General features: G+C 40.2%; 1 long non-coding RNA gene across 1 annotated transcript; it reads right to left on the bottom strand.

The window, feature by feature from the left end:
• Window positions 1-66: 66 nt before the first annotated feature.
• On the bottom strand, window positions 67-19,997 carry LOC121488349. The gene is made up of 3 exons (XR_005987029.1): window positions 19,549-19,997; window positions 1,304-1,578; window positions 67-364 (listed from the first exon to the last, which is right to left on the bottom strand). It is a non-coding gene; the product is annotated as an uncharacterized LOC121488349 (long non-coding RNA).
• Window positions 19,998-22,103: the final 2,106 nt, after the last annotated feature.

Raw genomic sequence — 22,103 nt, forward strand, 5'->3', positions numbered from 1 at the left:
GCAGCCCCGCAGCCCCCAGCCCCCCAGCCCCGCAGCCCGCAGCCCCGCAGCCCTGCAGGCCCGCAACCCAGCAGCCCCGCAGCCCCCAGCCCCGCAGCCCCGCAGCCCTGCAGCCCCCAGCCCGCAGCCCCGCAGCCCCGCGTGCATGAGCGCAGCCCGCACAGGCCGCCCCGGGAAGCTCCAGCGGCGAGGGACACACAGATTGACTCCCGGTGACTCACTTAGCTCCTGGATTGGCCAGCGCTCTCCCCTGCTGGCAGTTTGGCTCCGCATCAATAGCTCGGATACCAGGCTGAATAGCTTAAAATAATTAGGGAGGGGGGGGATCTGCAAAACTGCTAGCCATCCAACTCTCTGCTCTGTGCTGAAAGACACAGGACAAATGACATCTAGGTTATTAAATATGAAGTCACTGGATTTGCTGCCCATTTGGTCCAAAAGCAGAAAACTGGATAAAACTCAAATTTATAATTCAGTGTAGATGGCCTGTTTGTCCTTGAGGCAATCCATGAATTTTGGCTGGCCAGGCACTGTGACATGTGGAAATAATGTGGGGGGGAAAGGGGGATGAACAATGTTTGATTTCGCCCCCACTCAGCTTCCACCCCCTGGGAAAAAAAAATGAAATTGTCAATAAAAAGTGTGAATGTGAAGAGAAATGGAATCTGAGCCCAGAGTTTAGTAGCTGGCAGTTTAAACTTTATATACTTTAGGCTGACAGGCGGCTGGATTTCCTGTACTTTATATCCAATGTACAAAAACAGAAGCAACAGGCTCATTTGGTATCAGTAAAGGTCAGTTAAAATTATAGAGACATCCTTTGGAGCAAATCCCCAGTCTTGTATTTGCATATTTATGAACTAGAGATTATGACAGGCCATTCCATTTATTAGAGCAGTGCTGCTATAGTTAATAGTCTGTCAGCATTTCCATTATAAACCCCGTTTTTCAGTGTTTTAATATCTCAGCTGTTAGAAATCACATCAGGCTGAAAAGTGGTCCTCAGCCTCTCCACGCCACAGCAGGGTGAGCTGCTGGTGGTGGTGGCAATGGGGCTTTGAACCCAACAAAGGCACTTAAATCAAGCCAACGATTTTTATACTGGACGCTGACGGTAAACACAAAATCGAGCATTTGCGGAAGAGTTGTGGAATTCCTCTCCTCCACCACCCCGAGTCATCTTCCCCTGTTTGGGCACCCTTGTCCGTATCAGGGCTTTCCTTCCCTATTCAAAAGGAAGACTATTGGGGATTTTAGGGCAAAGATTCAAAGTTTTAAACTTGGCAAAGTAGTCTCCTCCTACCTTACTGGAATTTGGGGGTGAGGGGAGATCACTATCGTAAAGGCCAAGATGCCAGAGGCATTCATTTGTTCATAAGGAACTGGGTCACACAGTAGTGGAGGCTGGCAGGTCCAGATTTTGTAGGCTCAACAGGCAAGCTGGACACTCAGGGTGAGTTGATTTTGCAGTTCAAGCCAGAAGCTGGTGGAATTGTGTCTTCCTGGGGGGTGGGTGTTGGGGGAGGTTGGGGCGGTGTTCTTTTTCTTAATGTCTTCAACTGGTTAGATTAGGCCCACCTACAACATGGTACATAAAATTAACCATCACAGAGGGCCTCCATACTCAAAGTCTACTGATAGAAATGCTAATCTCATCTTAAAAATACCTTCATCGCAACATCCAGACATACCTGACCAGATGCCTGAGTACCATGGCCTAACCAAGTTGCCATATAAAATGAACCATAACAGAAATGAACAACATATTTTAAGCAGCTCCCATATATCATGTCCTGGGTATAACTCTGGAAATACAAAATTCGCAACACAGCCCTGGTCCTCAAGAACCTTAGGGTCTCCCATCTCGCTGTCGTCAAGAGTCCACAACAAAAATACAAGACCCAACAGAATCAATAGCTGGTTCCATCCTTTGCTTTCTCTTTTAAGTGACTCAAGAGACTTTCCAGCGGAGGCACATGGGTGGGCATGCTTTCAGCTGCATTCTTAAGAGAAGGCACTGGTATCTAGGGACTCCTTACCACACAGAAGACAGCCTACTCTTTCCAAACAAATTCTTGCCACTTTGACCTGACATGAAGCTGCCAAGTAACTCATGGATATCCAAAGCTCTCTTGGGATTTGAGGAGCTACTGAAATCAGAAGAAAGAGGGAACAGGTTGTCTTCTCATTAATAAGTTATTTGTTCAATAAAAAAAAAGGGTGTATTGGTTCTTATTATATGGCTCCCTGATACATTTCAAGGAGGAGCCCCACAAATGTATCTAACCTGGACAACCTTCACAGGGTAAGTTGAAAACTCCCCATGACTTGAGGTAGTTTTTAAGGATTCTTTCTCTACAGAATACACACCAGACCCAAAAGCGTTCCTCAGAAGACTACCTTCAGGACAGCCTGGCCCTAGGCAATCCCCGTTTGTATAACCAGTTGTGCCCTCTATCTCTGATTTTGAGAGCTGCCCTATGTAACAGAAGCAATTCTTGTAGTCCTCTCCCTTATGTTTCCTTTTGGAGTCAGTGACCTTTATTTTACTTAAGATGTGTTATACTCCTGGACACGCAGAATAGGTTTGTTTTTTTAAAATTAATTATTTATTTATTCATGACAAGGGGAGAGAGGGAGAGAGGGAGAGAGAGAGAAAGAGAGAGAGAGAGAGAGGCAGAGACATAGGCAGAGGGATAAGCAGGCTCCATGCAGGGAGCCTGATGTGGGACTCGATCCTGGGGCTCCAGGATCACACCCCGGGCCTAAGGTGGTGCTAAACCTCTAGGCCAGCAGGGATGCCCCAGAATAGGGTTTTGAAGTCACGAGATAGACAGTCTCACCACTGTAGCACTCAAGTTTATGAAAAACTTTAAAAAGAAATCTAAATACACAAAGGTGCTGCCATTATTACTGTTTGCTGGCTGGGGTTCATGGTTTGGGGGTGAGTGAGGGGTAGGCTATAGGAGAAGAAGGCCAAAATGTGCTGATTCAATCTCCTGAGATTGTAGCCCAAAAGTCCATCAAGAGATGCAATGTTCTGTCTAAGGCATGGTTGCCCTCAGTGCCTATGAGCTTGGCTCTGCTTCACTTCCACCCATTTCCTTCCTCATGAAATGAACAGGACTTACGTAATTGCTTTCAGCAGCATCTCTGAATGAGAAGAACAATTACGAAATAAGACATACACTAGGATGTGTGTAATTGTGTAATAACAGCATGCCTCACCATGCTAGGCTGGTCGCCAAGAACCACCTATTATATTGCAAGAACATATGCCCTCAAGGCACGTTGAAATTATTTTGAGGATTTCTGGTGGAATTTTTACTAATCAAAAGAGAACTTAACTTAAAAAACAATAAAATAAATAATTTTGAAAAGTCTGATCGTGATCCCAAAAAGTAATGGAAAAATTACACCTAAGCTACCAGCACCTACAGCATAAAATTAAAACATTGTGTTAAGATTCACTCGTGTCACCGCAGGAGTTAAGAATGTCAATAAAGGAAAAAACAGAAGCTGGACTTCAGGTGACATGTTACTCTCTCCATAATTGGCCAGAATTCTGATTTAAGTGGAGCCATTTTTCAACCAAGAAAGTTTTCACTCTTCAGAGCCTACTGTTCCCCAACAGAGACACTCTAAAGGCTTTGTGACTTGTCACACTTTGAACTTCTTTCCTGTTGTTCTGATAGCTATCAAATCAGAAAACAATCTCAGAAATGTGAGAAGCTGAGACTTTATTTTGCAGTTGAACCTCCTCAATAGTGCTTTCCTTCAAGTGTGAGTATATGCTGCGATAAAGTTCCCACGTCTTACTTTTCCAGTGAAACATAGAGACCTACCTATATGTGCTAGGCAGCTTTCGACATCTTATTTTGCTGCATATACAGCTAATTACATTTCCATCTTTCCTATTCTTCTAACTCATTTAGCAGGAACAAAACCTCATGTGCCAGTGATAAATCAGTATGAGATGAGAGGAGGGATGGGAAGGACATTTCTGAAATTTGTAAGATTAGTTTGTCATTTCTTAGAGGAGATTGTATCCACTTCCTAATCGATGCAAGTTATCATACCAAGAGCAAATATAGAGGCACATTTCAGATATTCTCCAAATCTACAACTGATGACTTGTTCTTTTACTGTGCTATTAGAACCTTAAGCTATAGATTATTGTTTTGGGGTGAATTATACTGCCCCCAGGATTGTTTTTTTTTTTTTTAGATTATTTATTTATTCATGAGAGACAGAGAGAGAGAGAGAAAGAGAGAGAGGCAGAGACACAGGCAGAGGGAGAAGCAGACTCCATGCAGGGAGCCTGACATGGGACTCGATCCCGGGTCTCTAGGATCACGACCTGGGCTGAAGGCAGGCGCTAAACCACCGAGCCACCCAGGGATCCCCTTTGCCCCCAGAATTGTATGTTGAATTGCTAACCACTAGCACCTCAAAATGTAACTGTATGTGGAGACTTGGCCTTTAAAGAGGTAACCAGGTTATAACGAAGCTGTTAGGATAGGCCCTAATCCACTATCACTGGTATTCTTTTAAGAAGAGAAATTTGGACAGAGAGACACAGACAGGACAACCACACGAGGACACAGCAAGAAGGTGACCATCTGCCAGCCAAGAAGAAAGGTCTCAGAAGAAACCAAACCTGCCAAGACCTTGATCTTGCACTTCTAGCTTCCAGAATTATGAGAAAATAAATGTTGCTTAAGCCACCCACTCTGTGATATTTTGTTATGGAAACTCTAGTTAACTAATATAGTTACTGATTTATCAATGCAACAAACATTTTTTTGACAATTCTGATTATAAGTAATAAAAATAGAATGGTGGGAAAAACAAAGTCTATGTTGTTTCAGGGCTTACCCTGTACCAAATGAATAATTTTCACAGGGCATGCATTGGAAAAGCACCAAGTATAGGTATGGGTTTGAATCTGTTATGTGTGTGGCAGCCCAAAAATGTTTGAAAGCTGACTTTGAATACTTTCAGTGATCTTAAAGAAAGGATATAAATGGAATATTTTGGTCATCTTAATGATCAAAAGTGTTCAGTGATTCAACAAATGGCCTGCAAATAATGACTCCAATTTTGTGTTAAACCCAATCTAAATTCCCATTGAGCTAAATTTATACCAATACCTACAGGATTATTGGTGCCTCCCTGTAGGGTGGTGGAGCTGGCTCATACCCACTCTTGAGGGCAATTATACACATCTCTTAACTGCATGTTCAGTAATATTACTGAAGAGTTCAAGAGTGGCTTGAAACTGGCCTTGGGGGTGTATTTACACCACAGAAATTGTGAAAAGGTACACCTCAGGTCCCCTCCTTCCAAGCCTATTGTTAAACATTTGCCAGCACACCACTCATCAGAGTGGGCGCCTGTCCACAAGACAGCTCAAAGACATTCAGAATCCATGACTAAGAAAATGTGACAGGGTAAAGAGGAATATAAAAAATATAGGAGTTTAAAAAAATAATAGTTTTCTGACATATTAAGCTGGAGTAGTGATTCTCAAACTTTTTGGCCTGCACCCAAATCACTTGGAGACACAGGGTGGGGCAAAGGATTGTGCATTTTCTTTTCTTTTCTTTTTTTTTAAAGATTTTATGTGTTTAAAAAAAAAAGATTTTATGTGTTTATTTGACAGAGAGATCAAGCCAGAGAGCACCAACAGGGGGAATGGCATAAGAAGAAGCAGGCTTCCCACTGAGCAGAGAGCCCAGCATGGCGGGGTTCCATCCCTGGGCCCTGGGATCATAACCCGACCCAAAGGCAGACACCCAAATGACTGAGCCACCTAGGCGCCTGGGATTTTGCATTTCTAATGAGTTCACTAGTTCCCAAGCAACACTTTGAGAACTGCTGCATGAGTTCCAGTATGGCCATTGCTCCCACTGCCAGCCCAGCTCCCCTGCTTGCCATCCTATTGAGGAAAGGATGGGGTTGTTTGACAGGTGGAGCTGAATTCCATTGGGTTGGCAGCTCTTGGTAAAGAAAATCAATGGCCACGTATAAACAATGTTTAAACTGAAGTCACTGAAATGCTCCCTGGGGATCGCAGGCTGCTTGCAGCCAGGAGGCAGCACCATCCAACACTGTATGTAAAAATAATGCATGCCAACCTTCCTCCACCTAGGCCTCCATGGATTTTTAAACCACCTCTGTGGAAGGTGGTTCGATCAAAGTGTTGGATCAGCACCTATGCGAAGATACCATCTTAGAGCCACAGTGAGTTACTAGTTTGGGAGGCAGGACCCCGGTAAGACACTAGGTGTTATTATTCATATTTGGGTTACCACAGGGCAAACCATGTCCCCAGAAATAGAAAGCCAGGAGCCACAAAGAGGGGAAGAAAGCTAAATGACATGACTGGTAAGGTGGGAATCTCGTAATTTGGTCTCACAAAATAAGAACGATAGGAGATTTCCACTGGGTTCACATTTCTTACCCTTTATGATGTTGAAGATCGGAAATGTGGTTGCAGATAGATTGGCAGGGTTTTTTTCAAATTATATTTGCAAGAAACAAACAAAACTGAACCCAGATTGAAGTTGGCTCTTTTATAAATATGCAGCTGGTGATAACACTGTCAGAAATGAAAAATCTTAGATGATTAGTAAGAAATTGTTCAAAGAAATAATTCTTGCCAAACAAAACATCAATGAGATTGAAAATAATTTTCATTGACAAAGCATGTGCCTGTTAGGCATTCCAGAGGAATGTGATGGGAATAAACTTGATTGAACCTTTAAAAGAGTTTCTACTTGTTGGGTCAGATCTTCCTGCTAAATCCCTCATTGTTAAAATGCTGTTTTGCTTTTCCTAACTGCTCTGGGCACACCCTCTTGAAAACTATGCTATAAGAATCTGAGGATTGCATTGTAAATGAGTTCCTGGATTGCTCAAGAAATAGTTCGGGCTATAATTTTAAAAAGGCTTCTGCTTGCCCAGGTCCCCTGCGAGAAGTTTATCCAAAACAAAAAAAGAAATTAACCTCAAAAGCAAACTTTGGAAGCACTACAAACGAGAAGCCATATGTACACCATGTTGTCAGCATTTCCTGAAGAAGCTGTGTGTGGGCTTCACTTCTCTTGGATGATAATCTGGAAATGATGAAGAATTTTATTGTAGTAAAGGCCTAATAAAAGTTAAGTATTATGAGTATTCATAATATGTTAATTATAAATTAAAACAATAATATGATATAACTTTTCCAACCACAAATTGGCAAAAAAAAATTTAAAGTAAGAACATAGTATTTGGTTAGGAAATGAGGAAATGAACGAACTCTCAAATTCTCAGTTGGCGGAAGTATAAATTGATACAATCTTTTTGGAAGACAAGACGGCAGCGTCAATCAAAATTCCAAATATACCTATTCTGTGGGGCAGGATTCTAGATAGCATAGACTCTGGTTTCAGTGAGCCTGGGTTCTAATCCTGACTCTACCAGTTGGAGCTGTGAGATCTCCAGCAAGTCACTTTGTCTTTCTGGGCCTAAATTTCTCATCTGTAAAATGGAGATAATAATAGTATCTATGCTATTATAGAATGATATTGTAAAGTGCTTACAATTGTGCCTGGCATATGGGAAGCACCGTGTAACCTAAAACCATAATCTAGAAAAATAATCTACAAACATTCTACGAATGTCTAAGTCTTATGCAATACTGCTTCTCACCGCATATATATGGAAACTAACACTAGACGTCCATTGCTAAGAAAATACGTAAATAAATCCTGGTATAACTGTATGAGTGAGTAGTTTACAGCCCTTAAAGAATGAGATAGAGCTATATGTATGTACCCCAAGTGCAATACACTGCTAATATGATAAATTGTAAAACAGTATGTTACATATAAACTCATTATTATAAAAACAAACTCCGTGTGTGTGTGTGTGTGTCTGTGTGTAAGAAAATATATGTCATACTAACTGCTTACTTCTGAGGGATGAGATTAAAGCAGGGAAAAGTAAACTTTCACTTCTTACTTTATATACTTCTTCATTATTGGGATTTTTTATTTTTTATTTTTTAAAGATTTTATTTATTTATACATGATAGAGCGAGAGAGAGAGAGAGGCAGAGACATAGGTAGAGGGAGAAGCAGGCTCTCTGCAGGAGTCTGATGTGGGACTCAATTCTGGACCCTGGGATCACTCCCTGAGTCAAAGGCAAATGCTCAACCTCTGAGCCACCCAAGCGTCCCCATTATTGGGATTTTTGACAATAAACTCAAATTACTTGTATAGTTAAAAAAATTTTTTTAATCATTAGTCTGAGCATAGTTTAGATTTAAATAATCATTCTCTCTCTCTTTTCTTTAAAAGATTCACTCATAGCCATGGGTGGGTGCTACTGTTATCATTGATATAGATGACCAGCCAGGAAATGAGATTGTATGAATAGTCCATTTAATTAAATGTATTGGCCACTTAGATCTATGTGAGCATAAAATGTGGAAACATTTATGAAATAAGCTTTTGTTGTAAAGTAAATAGAGGGTAATAAGATTTGGTCAGCCTGTCAGAAACTTAAGCCCACTCGATCCTATAGAAAAACAAATCTGAGATATTTCGAATGTGAGGTTATATTAAAAATCGTAGCTTCAAACTGTGAATCCAAACAAATCAATTATTTTGGTTAATTGTCTAATGGAAATCAGTGTAATACTTGAATGAGAACCAAAAGGAAGGTTCCTACTCTGAGCAGCCAGTACTTTCTTCTAAAGCTAATACTTTCATTTGCCAAATCATCTTCAAAGGTACTGCCTGATGGAAGTACTTCTGCAGTGAAGCATCTCCATGCTAGTGAATGGAATTGGGGCACGTGGAAGTTACAAGAGGCCTTAAAGATTATTGAGGTGGGTATCCTCATTTCACAGAGAAAGACACCGAATTCGAGAGAGGTCATGGGACTTTGTCAGAGCAAAACCAAACTACAGTGTAGGTCAACTGATCATCAGTATAATATGCCTTTTAATACATTACTTTCTTAGCACTTTTTGGTTATCTAGTATAATAGTTTAAAAATGCACATGGCAAAAATAAACATAATATCACATGATATAATAAATATACAGAACACAAAAGCACCCAGGGAAAAGTTTTCCTACTATCTATGTTCCAAGCCTCAGTTCTCTTCAGAAATAACCACTTAGCAGTTCAGTGTAGAGCCTTTCAGAGACACTATAAATTTCTAAGCCCATGTGTGTTAGTGTGTGTATACAGGTAGCATATTATATGTACTCTCAAGCTTCTTGTTTATTCTTTTCCACATAAATATGTCATAGAAATTATTCCATATCAATACATATACATCTTCTCTCACCTTTTAATGGCTATGTAGTATTCCATTGTTTTTTATGTCATATTTAACTAATCCCCTGTTGCTATTTAGATTGTTTCTAGTCTTTATTATAAGTATGCTGCTATGAATGAATATTCAAATATATATATTTGAACACTAATATAGATGTATGAAGAGTACACACATCAGATAATACATCCTAGATGTGGTATTATTTAGCCAGAGGGTATATATGTTTAATTTGGGTAAGCATTATTAAATTTCCCTCCCAAGAGTTGTATTAATTTACATTTCTACTAAAAAGGATGGAGGCCTAGCATTTGCTGTATATAGCCCATAGAATAGTCGTTGCTTAAAGTTTTTTGTGTTTTTTTCCCTGCCTAATAAATAAGAAGTTCCTTGAAGACAGAAACTATAGCTCATACAGCTTGGTTCCAATGCTCATGACCATTCATATTGTTATTATTCAGCAAATATGAGGGACTAGAACTTTGTTAAAAACTAAAATACAAAAATAGAATTCTAGTTCCTATAATAGTATATTAGTTATCTCAATTACCATTCTGCTAAGAAAAAGTAAAGTAAAATTGGGAAGAATATTTTTTTAAAAACTCACACCTTCCAAAAGCACCAAAGAATGAGAAATTTCCCAGTCAAAATCCAGGAGAAAATGAAAGTCTTGAGTTCAAATCTATTTTTTCCTGAGGACATTTGCCTACCTGAAAGAAATACCTATCAAACTGCATTTGTTTCTGGAGGTCTTTGAGGGCAGAGAGAACAAAAGTCAAAGCTCAGAGTTCACCAAAGGTTAGGACTCATATAAACCACCTGCTACTCTTATGTCTCAAAGTATTCCTAGAAATAATTTATCAAATAAAATGCACAGCCCTTATATATATATATATATATATATATATATATATATATATATATATATCATGTAGGAAATAAGACACCATGAGTGAGAACCAGTCAAACAATAAGACTCTAGAAACAGACCAAAAAAGAACTTCACATTTTGGAATTATCAGGTACTGACTGTAAAACAAATATCCCAATCAAGTCAAAAAGAAAACAAATGCCAAGCCTGAAAATTTCAGGAAGAAACAGGGAAAACTGACATAGTTTTGAAAAGGAAAAATATAATTAAGAATTGATTGAATGAGTTTCATGGCAGATTAGACATAAATGAAGAGGTGATTATTGAACAAAAGAATAAGTCAGAATAAACTTACAACAATATAGCACAAAGAGACAAAAAATGGAAAATATAGAAGAATGGGTAAGAGATAGAGGATACACTGGAAAAGTCTAACATATACTTAATAGAAATAAATGCCAGAGAGATATATAGGCCAAAAACATTATTTCAAATGTTATGGCTTAAATGGCAGAATTTCCCAGGATAGATTTAACAAAACCTCAGAATTCCAAGCAAGATAAGGAAAAAAGAAATATATATTAAGATGCATCACTATGAAAATACTAGAAACTAAAGAAAAAGTGAAAAATGTTTACAGCAACTAGAGAAAAAGATTTATCTCCAAAAGTCCAACAGTTAAATATCTCAAGGGCAAACATGAAAACCAAAGGAAAATGGGAATATATTTTTATGTTCTTACAGAAAACAAAAACTACCATAGACTCATAGACACAGTAAAATATACTTTAAGCATAAAAGTAAAATACAGAAGTTTTCAGATATATAAAAACTGAGAGAATTCACAACCAGCAAAGGGGCTAAGGGATTAGAGATGCAAGAAGAATTAAATAGTTTTAAAAGTGGTAAATATGCGGTTGAACATAAATGTTGACTTTAAAAACTGCAGTACGCATGTCTTACACAGTTTTAAAATCTAGAGAATTAAGATTCTCCCTAACTATATGAGTTGAAAAAAAAGAGGGAATGTAGTTCAATTATTCTGCAGTCTTTGTATTTATTCCAGAAAGAGAGTAAAAGTGGTAACATTAGATTTGCTAAGTGAGGGGTGAATGTTTTAATTTCTAAGAGAATAGAAGAGTCTATGATTTCCAAATCAACAGAGAAGCAAAAAATAGTAAAGAAAAAAAATCAATCCAAAAGAAGTTAAGAAATGTGAGAAAAAGAGACATAGATAGATCTGATGGATTAAAGAAACAGCATAAAATAAATTGGATGATTTTAACCTAAATACACCAGTAATTATATTAAGTGTAAATGATCTAAACACTTCAAGTAAAATACAAGGAATGTCCGACTGGGATGATATCAAAGTTAATTTGAATTAAATGTCATTTACAGGAGACATATCTGAAATACAATAATGCAAAAGAATCGAAAGGAAAAGAATCAAAAGAGTAAACCATGCAAATACTCACCAAAAGAAAGAAGGCATAACTATGCTAATATTGTACAAAATAGATTGTAAATAATGACTTGTTCACTAAAGTTTCATATTGGGGGAGAGAAAAAGATGCAAATATAAATAAAATTCCCTGGGTGCCTAGGTGGCTCAGCAGTTGAGCATGTGTCTTTGGCTCTCAGGGCATGATCCCAGGATCCGGGATCGAGTTTGCATCAGGCTCCTTGCAGGGAGCCTGCCTCTCCCTCTCCCTATGTCTCTGCCTCTCTCTCTCTCTCTCTCTCTCTCTCTGTATCTTTCATGAATAAATAAATAAAATCTTTAAAAAAAAAACAATTTAAAAATTAAAAATAAATAAAATTCCCTGACCACAGTCATTTTCATGCAATGAGGTAAGTCCCAGGAGAGGTACACATGAAATGCTTTGACAGAAATAGGAAGGATAGTGTATAACTGTGCCTGGCAGTTAGACACGGCTCCTAAGAGGAACAGACATTTTATCAGAATTTTGATGTATTTATTCATTAGGTAACTCTGAGTGAGGGTAAGACATCCCACACAAAGGAAATAATATGTACAGATTAGGTGTTCGTAAATATTGGTTGAAAGCATTGTTTAAGGATTTAAGGATAGTGAAGGCCAAAGAAGTGTGATGACTTACCCACCTGGTAGGACTAGTGGAGGCTAGGATGCCCTGCCCAGGCTCCTTCACTCTTCCCTTAAAGACATATTTTTCCAGCTGTGAGGAATGCTATCTGCTGATGGTTTACAGCTGAGTCCCTCTGCAGGCACTGCCCTCTCCTAGGACTATGACCTCTCCCTCCACCCCAGGGGTGGGGAGGGGGCAGCCTACATGCAGTGAATGGTCAACACAAGGGTTCAGAGACCTGGCCCCTTTGCCTACATGTGAGCAGTTCTGAAAGGACAATTCCCAGCCCCAGGGCTCCCCATGGGATCTACCGAAGCCTTTAGTACAGTACATCACACTTCACCTCTGACCACTCCTTAGGCCTCAACTCCTGCACAGTGATCTCCACAGTAGAGTATGTTTCTCAGGAAACCTGACATTAGATAGTAGCCAAGGTGGGAAAAAGCCCAAGGATCCCAACTCCTGGCCCAGTGTTTCACTCCCACATCAGCTGATAGCAGATGGAATTTACTATGAAAATCTCTGGGACCCAACATAGATTGCTCCTAGTACTTTTCAGCTGTTTGTTTGTTTGTTTGATTTCATTCTTTCTCAAACTAAAATCCTGGTTTTGCTGATGTCCAGCTCCACTTATACTGTTCTGCAAGTAAAGAATAGTGGAATTAGAAAGAGAACATCCGTTCACTGTATATCTACGGTCTGCAAGATCTGTTTTTCCATGAGATCCATGCTTGCCGGTGGTTAAATGACTGGTCCATGCTCTCATAGCAGAGCCAATATCTGCGCTTAGGATCACATAACACTGTCTCCACAGTTGCCTTCCTAAGAGACCTAAGGTGACCTAGGCCAAACAGTAGAGAATGTAAAAGGTGAGAAATTAAGACTGTTTCTTAATACTGATGAGGCCTGGCTCAGGCTGGCCTGCCTGCATAGGCTTCTGGGTTAGTAAGCGTTCTTTCAGCCCGTCGGGCCCTCAGCCCTGAAACCGAGAGCTGCATTTAAACCTTTCAACTAGCCTTTGCTCTTGTTTCTTGGTAAAACACAAGTTCCATGTGGCTTATATCACTGACAACATTTTATCTCCCGATCCTTGTTGAGACTTGACAACTGATGGATTTGACAAGTCTTTTAACACTTTAGAGAAAAGTTCTGTTTGATACCAAGATTTTGATATCACCAGTTTTTCTCGTTTCCACAACCCCCCCCCCCCAGCCCCTCACAAGTGAGGCAGGGTTGGGACTCTGTGGCCATTCCCGGACCCACTTGTTGTGTGTGGCAAGACTTGGAAAATGAAAACCAGAGGCATCTCAAAGAGCATTCCATTTGGACTCCGGGGCAGTGCCTGGGCACTCTGCCAGACCAGCTGGGAGCTCTGGTGAGGCACTTTGATGCAAATGCCCAGCTGGGTCCAGTTCATTCTGTATTTACCCCACAGGGCTGTCCACAGGGTATTTGTTCTCTGTACCACCGCAACACATGGACACCATCATCATCCTGCAACATACACCGAGAACTGACAATCTGCCAGCTGCCGGGACCAAGATGGCATTATATGATCCAGGTAAAAATCGACGTCTTTGTAATCAGAGCCTTTCTGAATCCTGGCTCCAAGACTCGTTACTGTGGGAAGCTGCTCTAATTTGTAAGCCCCAGTGAACTCATCTACACAACAGGGATAAGACCTTACTTTATTGATGGGAATCTTGATGGAATCATGAATATCAAGATGGTAACACAGCACTTGACTCATGGAACGTGTCTCTATAAACTGTCATTGTTATTAGAGTCAAAGAATAGTTCCTTCCTGCTAACATTGACAGAGATGACGCTTGGGAGATGCTTTCCATTTTGTCCTTTTTCCTTTAAAGCTTGCCCATTTGAGCACGATGCTTGGTTGGCAGGACCCTAATTTGGGATAAACAGCGTCATTAATCCTGAAATTCTAAGGGCTGATCTTGTGCTCAAACAGAAGACAGACTACAGAGGCGTTTTCAGTCTATCATTTGTCATTTGTCCTTAACTGACCAGTTCCCCTCTAATGAAACTCACATATCCAGATGATGCGGATGTTTTTAAAAGTCTATCCTCTTGAGAAAAATGAAATTGGAATCATAAGAAATGTTAACATCATTCTGGTCCCAAGAGGATGTTCCTGAATTATCCAATTATGTGCCTGAATTCTCCATGGAGGTTTGGCAGGGAAAGTCCTAGCCTTGGTGTGGGACTGTGAACACATGAACTTCCCCCTCCGGTCTTCTGCCCTAAAAAGGAGTGTTGTGCCATGACCTCCATGAAAATCCCCTCAGAAATGCTGTGTGAAGTGAGTACAGAGCTGGCTCCACAATTGCTGGATTCGATGAGTTAAATTTATACCCCTGACTGTCTCTGGGCACTCTCTATCTTCCAAAAATACCACAATAATGATGCTAATGATTGCAAGCAGCACCTTTGTTGTATCTCATTTATTTTTACCCCAAATTATGGAGGCTTGAAAGAATTTACTGACTGCTTGGGTTTTCTGACTAATTGGGGTAACTCTATGTTATAGCCATTAGGAGATTTAAATATAGCTCTTCTTGAGCAATACTCTTTATTGGATCCCCTGTTATCCTTTAAATATCTTGGTGTGCAAGTGGATAAAATTAGAAAGAATTTGTTTGCTTTAAATTACCAACCTCTGCTTGATAAAACTATTAGCGATTTAGCTAATTGGACAGCTCTTCCATTATCATTAATTGGCAGAGTTAATACTATTAAAATGGTTGTTTTATCTAAATGTTTGTATTTATTTCAATGCTTCCCCATCAAGCCACCTAAAAATGCTCTAAAGCTTTGAATTCTGCAATTAGTTTTGTTTTATAGGCTACAAACAGAGTTAAGATTTATCTTAAAACTACAACTACTCTAGGGGGCCAAAGGATTAATTCTTCCTTTTCAGGAATAGATGAATGGTGGACTTTCTTGATCAAGCTTCGTCCACTGTTCCTGGATATCTTGAATAAGAAGTGCCAAAGCCCAAAAGAAATAGAAAGGGGATTCTTGTTAATGTGGTTTATCTAATAAAAACTTTACAGGAAAACTTTGTATCACATCCATATATGCATTCAACCACATATTCATTCATTTGACACAGGTTTATTGTGACCCTCTTATTATATCCACCAATCATGACACAATCGTGGAAGATTTCCAAGGTGAATAAAATGCAGTCCTTGCCCTCAAGAAGTCCAAATATTGAAGGTGGAAAGGAAACACAAGTAACTAGAGGGTAAAGTGGTAGGTGCTGCACCAGAGAAATGCCCCACGTGCTGGGGCAGAGCAGAGGGTGTTGCTTCATCCGCATGGGGGATTAAAAAAGGCTTCCTATGGAAGATGACATCCAAGCTGGATCTGGAAGGATGGGGCTCCCACAGGGCCCTTCCAAGATTGAAAAGAACATCTTGAGTGTTTTCTTCTGCATAATGAGGTAACTTACTCTGTGAGGACAATTAAAATGGTCCACTTAGCTATATCCGCATTTTCTCTTTGGTGGATCAAGGGACTTCCTCAGACAGAAGGTATCAGGATGTCAACATGACAAGAGACAAAGGCTTTCATGATCTCTTTGAATGTTGAGATGGGGACATGTGAGTAGAATGACACAGGTACATAAAACTCTAGCTGGTTGAAAATTGTGGCTAATGTGTTAATTACTATTTTAATGCTAACCCAGGGAAAGGAATCCCAGAACCATGCCAGTGTGTTCTCTCGTTGGCTGTGTCCTGCTCAGCGATTTTAATAAATTAGATCAGAACACAGAGACTTGCTCAATAGATTTGTGGATGACACTAATTGAAGACAAAGACAGCCAAACGCTGACAGATCAATCAAGGATTTATCAATCAATCAATCAATCCATCAAGAGGCTATAATGACAGGGCAAAGGTAATTACATATAACTAAATAGGAAAAAATAATGTCCTGCCCTCCTTTGTTCTGCTTTCTAAATTATAGGCAGGTACACTCTCTCTTATTCTGGGATCGTGAAGCGATAGAAAATGTTTCAGAGTTAGAGTCAGGAGGTCTGAGTTCCAGTTCTAGCTTGACTAAATATTACAAATGCAATTTCAAGCAATATCATAAACTTCTCAGTTTTCCATCCATAAATTAGAAATAATAATAAATATTCACAGAGATGCCATGAGAAGTAAGAATATAAAAGATTTTGTACCCTATATATTATTCTCCAAAAGTTATCTTTCATAATGCTTAGAATAGTGATGGTAGCAATAATAATAACAATAACAGGGCAGCCCCAGTGGCTCAGCGGTTTAGCACTGCCTTCAGCCCAGGGCATGATCCTGGAGACCTGGGATCGAGTCCCATGTCAGGCTCCCTGCATGGAGCCTGTTTCTCCTTCTGCCTGTGTCTCTGCCTCTCTCTCTGTGTGTGTCTCTCATGAATAAATAAATAAAATTTATTTAAAAAAAAAAAACAACCACAGTAACTTATATGAAGTCCAAAAGTGCTAAATTCTAACCTAGAGTAAATAAACAGTGTGGAGTGGCTTTGAAAATAGTCATACAGTCATGGAGTCATTACTGAAACAATGCATTACTGAAACAATGGGGTCAGAACCATATCTCCACAAGGTTCCTTTAGAGTCCATCTGGCATCCTGGGTTGAATTTTGGTTACTGTGGTCATTGTGTGGTCTCATATTTAAAGCAGAGTATGACATATAGTGGGTGCTCAATAGTATTGGGGGAATAGATTTGTTTTGATAAAGATGCTACAGCATGTCTGGATGCAAGCAACGAAGATTCTAAGAATATGGAAACCACAGAAAGCGCTCTTAAAAGTGGAAAGGTTTTGTGAGAAAAAGAGATCATTTGCAGGGTCCTCATTTGTGAAGGAATAGGTCAAGTATGGGGTCTGTCATATTCGGAGGACAGTTACAGAGGGACAGGGGGAAAGACCTGACATTTACTGAACACCATCTATCAGCTACACATTTGAAAGAATTTTTCTGTGCCTCTGGAGGACAAACTGAGATGAATGGGTAGAGGTTACAGGAAGTCATAATTTGGCCCAATAATGGAAGTGATGTCTAAAATTATGAGCCACAATTTTCTCCAACAAGGGAAAAGCTGGCTTTTGAGTCAGGATGCTTTAAGCAGAATGTTTTGGAAGAGATTCCTGACATGTAGGGGGTCAGACTAGATCACTGGTTCACAAACCTGCTTTGATACCACCGGGAAAGCTGATTAGGAATGTAGATGCATAAAGCAGAATTAGAATCTAAGGGCATAGTGGCCACCACCCAGGCTTCTGCATTTTCAACAACCTCAAATAGACCATTCTGATACATAACCAGGACTAAGAACCAGTGGACTGGGTCTGTTTTAAACTTTCCTGGTGATAAAAATAGCACATTGTTTAAACAAACAGCTTCTGAGGCCCCACCCCTGGAGATTCAACTTCAGTAGGTCTGGAATAAGAACCAGGAATTACTATCATCAGCAGAGTCTGGAAACCACTGGACTCAATGATCTCTAATATCCTTACCAACTTCTAAGATTCTGAAAATCTAATCCCACTATAGCTAGCTGCTCTTTGGTTCTGAATTACAGTTTTGAAATACTTGGATTATAGGAATCAAGCCCCAAGCAAAAATATGTATGCCTGTAGCTGGCCATGATATTCTTCATATGGTGTCTCTAAAGAATCAGACACATTTTTTAATAAACTAAATAGCAATGAACATGTTGACTTTCCAATTAGCTGCAGTTTACTATTTTGGCTGATTCCAGTAAATATATGTACACATGTATGCAAACGACAAGTGAATCATTTTCATTAAAGAGTTACTCAGCATAAACAGACTATAAGCTTTTGATCGGTTAGAAGTCAAGTGTGACATATTAAATCAATATTTTATAAATATTTTCACTTAAACATATTCCATTCTCTGAAAATGTGAACATGAAAGTCACTAGGGTTTCATTTTAGACATTTTTTTTATTTTCATCTAATATTTCACTCTAAAATAGAGGTGAGAAATCATACAAGCATTTGAGTGCCGATGTGCCATCACATTCAGCAACTTTCATTAGTTTCTGATAGGCTCACCTGAATCAGCTAAAGAATAATATTCCATCTCAATGACCCCAAACCTAGAGCTTCCACAAGTCCTCACTCCTTTCCTTGATGTCCTGCAGCTTAGAACCAAAGGCAAAGCTTTTTATGTAATTTTTGGGCGGGGGGGGGGAGGTGTGTCTGGGAAAAGGATGAAAAATAAATTATTCCAGAGCAGCTACAACGTGATTTTTGCATGTAGGCTTTTCTTCCAGAGCACAGTTCCCTGAGTCCAGAGGGAAATGGTTCAGGCAGCACTGCAGCCCCAGGTCTGTTTGTGTCTCTACCCAGGTAGGTGATGCTCTGAGGGACTGATGGGGATCTTGCACACTCGGCTTATAAGATATAGGTTAAGCCTAAAGATACAGATGGAAGAAAGAGAAGTCTGCAGGAAGAGGTGAGCAGATGGAGTCTAACTAACCCTTCCATACCTCAGACAATAACAAGTAAGCCGCGCCTCTCATTTAACCCTTTGTTCTTGACAGAAAAGAGTGTGTTCGGTTTTGAGATTCTTTAAGCTGGTAATAACAGTTTCTATTACAAAGGTGGGAGGTGCGGGTGGGTATTAAATGTGTTTGAGGAGAATCAAGTCATATTATTTGGGAACATATTGATAATAGCAAGTGAATTTGAGAAAATATACTTCTTTACTTCTTAAAACGGGTCTGGGAGAATATGTTAGGCCAAAAGAGACGTTAATAGGTGCTAATTCTTATCATAAATGATGTGTTACTTTAATGACCAAGACACTTTGGTTAAAGGACAAAGTCAGCCGGCAAATCTTCCACCCAAAAGTGCCTGTGGACATATTTCAGATCCTTCCTTAAAATGCCATCCCCCTCGCCCCCCCCACCCCACAAACTCCCACCGAGTGGCAAAAACTGCAGACCGTCTTTTATAGCTCCTGCAAATTCCCTAAAGAACAGAGTTGGAGAATCCATGCTATTCCCCAAAGAATCTAAGCCCCATCTACCTAACAGAATGAGAAAAAGTCTATAAGCAACAGATATGGAAAGGCTGAGCAGCTTCTCCTCCTCCAGGTGGTAAAAGATGGTGGAGAAGGTGAGAAAAGGCATCAGAAGGAGGAGGCAGGGGGGTCAGGGGGCCACGTACCTTGTCTCATTGCTCTGGGCACTCTCCTACTCCATGAAGAAGGGCTGGGTCCTCTGGTTCTCAGGCAACCTGGCTCACAGGGTGCCCCGGAACACTGCCTGTCCCAGCACCTCCCTGGACGGGTCCTACCCAACTGGCAGCTTAGCTTACATTCACTTGCCTCATTCACGTTGAGTCCTTCATACGCTCAGCTCAACTCCAAACACGTTTGTTGAGCACCCACAGGTGCCCCCCTTTCAGAGCAGTAGCACAAAGGTACTAGTATTCGGGCCCTGACTCACTCAGCCTGCCTGCCGACTGCGCACAGGGCGACACAGCTTCACCACGAAGACTCTGCACATTGTACAGAGCTATGACATTTGCCGAGGATGAATGGATGTGGAAACAAAATTGGATTTCAGTGCACCAGTTATCACTCGGGGGGCCTCTTTCTGGTAGATGTGCCTTCATGGTAACAATGATAATACGTGTGTAGAAAGCTCTGGAGTTTACAAAGTCTTCTCATAAACATGATCTCATTGTGAAATACCGAGAGTTAGCCTTTCTTTCACAATTTAGGGATGACAAAACAGCCTAAGAAAAAGTAAGGTCATGCTGAACTAAGAGATTTTATAAAATAATATTCTTCAACGGCCAATATACACACTGAAAAAAAAGAAATAGGCTGGCTCCCTATTATAACATTACACCCTTAAGTATTTCCAAAATGTAACTTCAGTTACCCCACAGAATAAGGTTTGGAGAGAAGATGCCAAGTATTAAAAGCACATATTACTAACGGACAGGAGGAATTACGTCCCAGCCTTCACACAGTGCTCAGGAGATAAGACGATGATACTACTTCCCAGTGTCGCATCTGGAACATTCCCCTCTGGATTGCTATGATAAGAGCCCTGTAGATGGAGTTGAATGTGGCTTCTAGTGACTTCGGCATCAGAACACAAATCAAAGACCCCAGGAAATTTCCCAAACTGTGCACTTACCGGGCAAATGAGTTAATCAACTTGGATTTAAATAGCATTATCTGCAGGTGGGGGGAGAGATTAATAAGCTTGTCTCTCAGGAAGGTGTGGAGTTAGGGAGTTATGGCTTCACAAGCACCCATCTGAAACTCTGTGCTGTCGTCACTGGGCATGCCCAGCTTCAGAGGCCTTCGGGACCAGAGGACCTGCCCATGCACATTGAAATAGGCTGGAGCCCCTCGGATGAAAGACATCTCTATAAGACATGTGGATGTGCATTTGATAATCTTTGACATATGTTTAATATTTAGATTTCCAAGATTACTCATGTTAATATCCGCTGCACATCTTACTTTTTTGCCTTTTGTGCACACTGGGAGATGTGGGTTTGGACACGTTTCAAGCCAGATTTGTTCCTGTTGCTTTATTGCTGCTAACCACGGGGTCACGAAAATGGGAAAATCATCTGCTTCTCCCTCTACTGAACTTTGAATTCAAAACTTACAATTCAAAAAAAAAAAAAAAAAGGAAGAAAGAAACAAGTGAATGAATAATGAATGCAGTAAAAATAAATGTGTGGTTCTGGGACCCATTTAATTTTTCTTAAATGACAGTGTTGTTAATGCTATGAAATATTTTCTCTGATAAATGTGAGTTAGCTAATTTGCATGAATGGCTAGTCTGTCATTTTTTTAGTCTGTTGAGTTATGGGTTTTTAAAAATGGGTTCTTTTCTGTATGGCTTTTAATACATTGTTATTATATGTGATCACTGAGCTTTCCTAATGGCACAGTGAAAACACAGATTTCATCTTTTCAAAAAAATAGAAATTAATTTTGAAAAAGTAATTTATGCAATAATGAAGTTCTTCAGATAAATGTATTTATAAGGAAGGACCATTTACACGTTATTCGGTATTCCTTTTTAATGCAAAAAAAAAATCTATTTTCTGCCAAAGTCTCAACTGAAGAAAACTTGGGAACTCTAAAATTCAGTCCCTGAGGGACGCCTGGGTGGCTCAGTGGTTAAGCATCTGCCTTCAGCTTGAGGTGTGGTCCTGCAGTCCCAGGATCGAGTCCCACATCGGGCTCCCTGCATGGAGCCTGGTTCTCCCTCTGCTTCTGTCTCTGTCTCTCTGTCTCTCTCTGTCGCTCATGAATAAATAAAATAAAATATTTAAAATAAAAAACTCAGCCCCGAGAGCCGCCCCACCCCCATGTTTCAGGTTCTGTAATTTCCTAGTGACTAAACAAAAGGGTTCTACAAAACCTCCCCTGTGTCCCTGTGCCACAACAGGCTGAAGAACTAAAGAAAGGTCATTTGATTCTGAACCTTAAATTTTGCTATAATCATGCAAGTTAAACAATAATGTTCATGATACCTAGAGAGGGCTTTCAGTGGCCTTCCTTTGAATAGAGCAAGCAAACACAGAGGGTGCCAGAGAAAGGGCGGATTTCCCACCAGGGCGTCACTCCCATTTACTTTTTCTCCTTGAAGTGATTTTAAAGTAAACCCAGTGCCCCTTGAAACCTTGAGGTAGATGCCTATGCCCCCAAATTGTCCAACTGCATGCCGACAGCAGCATTGGAACAC

Source organism: Vulpes lagopus, chromosome 3 (assembly GCF_018345385.1).
Source record: "Vulpes lagopus strain Blue_001 chromosome 3, ASM1834538v1, whole genome shotgun sequence".
Taxonomy (NCBI): domain Eukaryota; kingdom Metazoa; phylum Chordata; class Mammalia; order Carnivora; family Canidae; genus Vulpes; species Vulpes lagopus.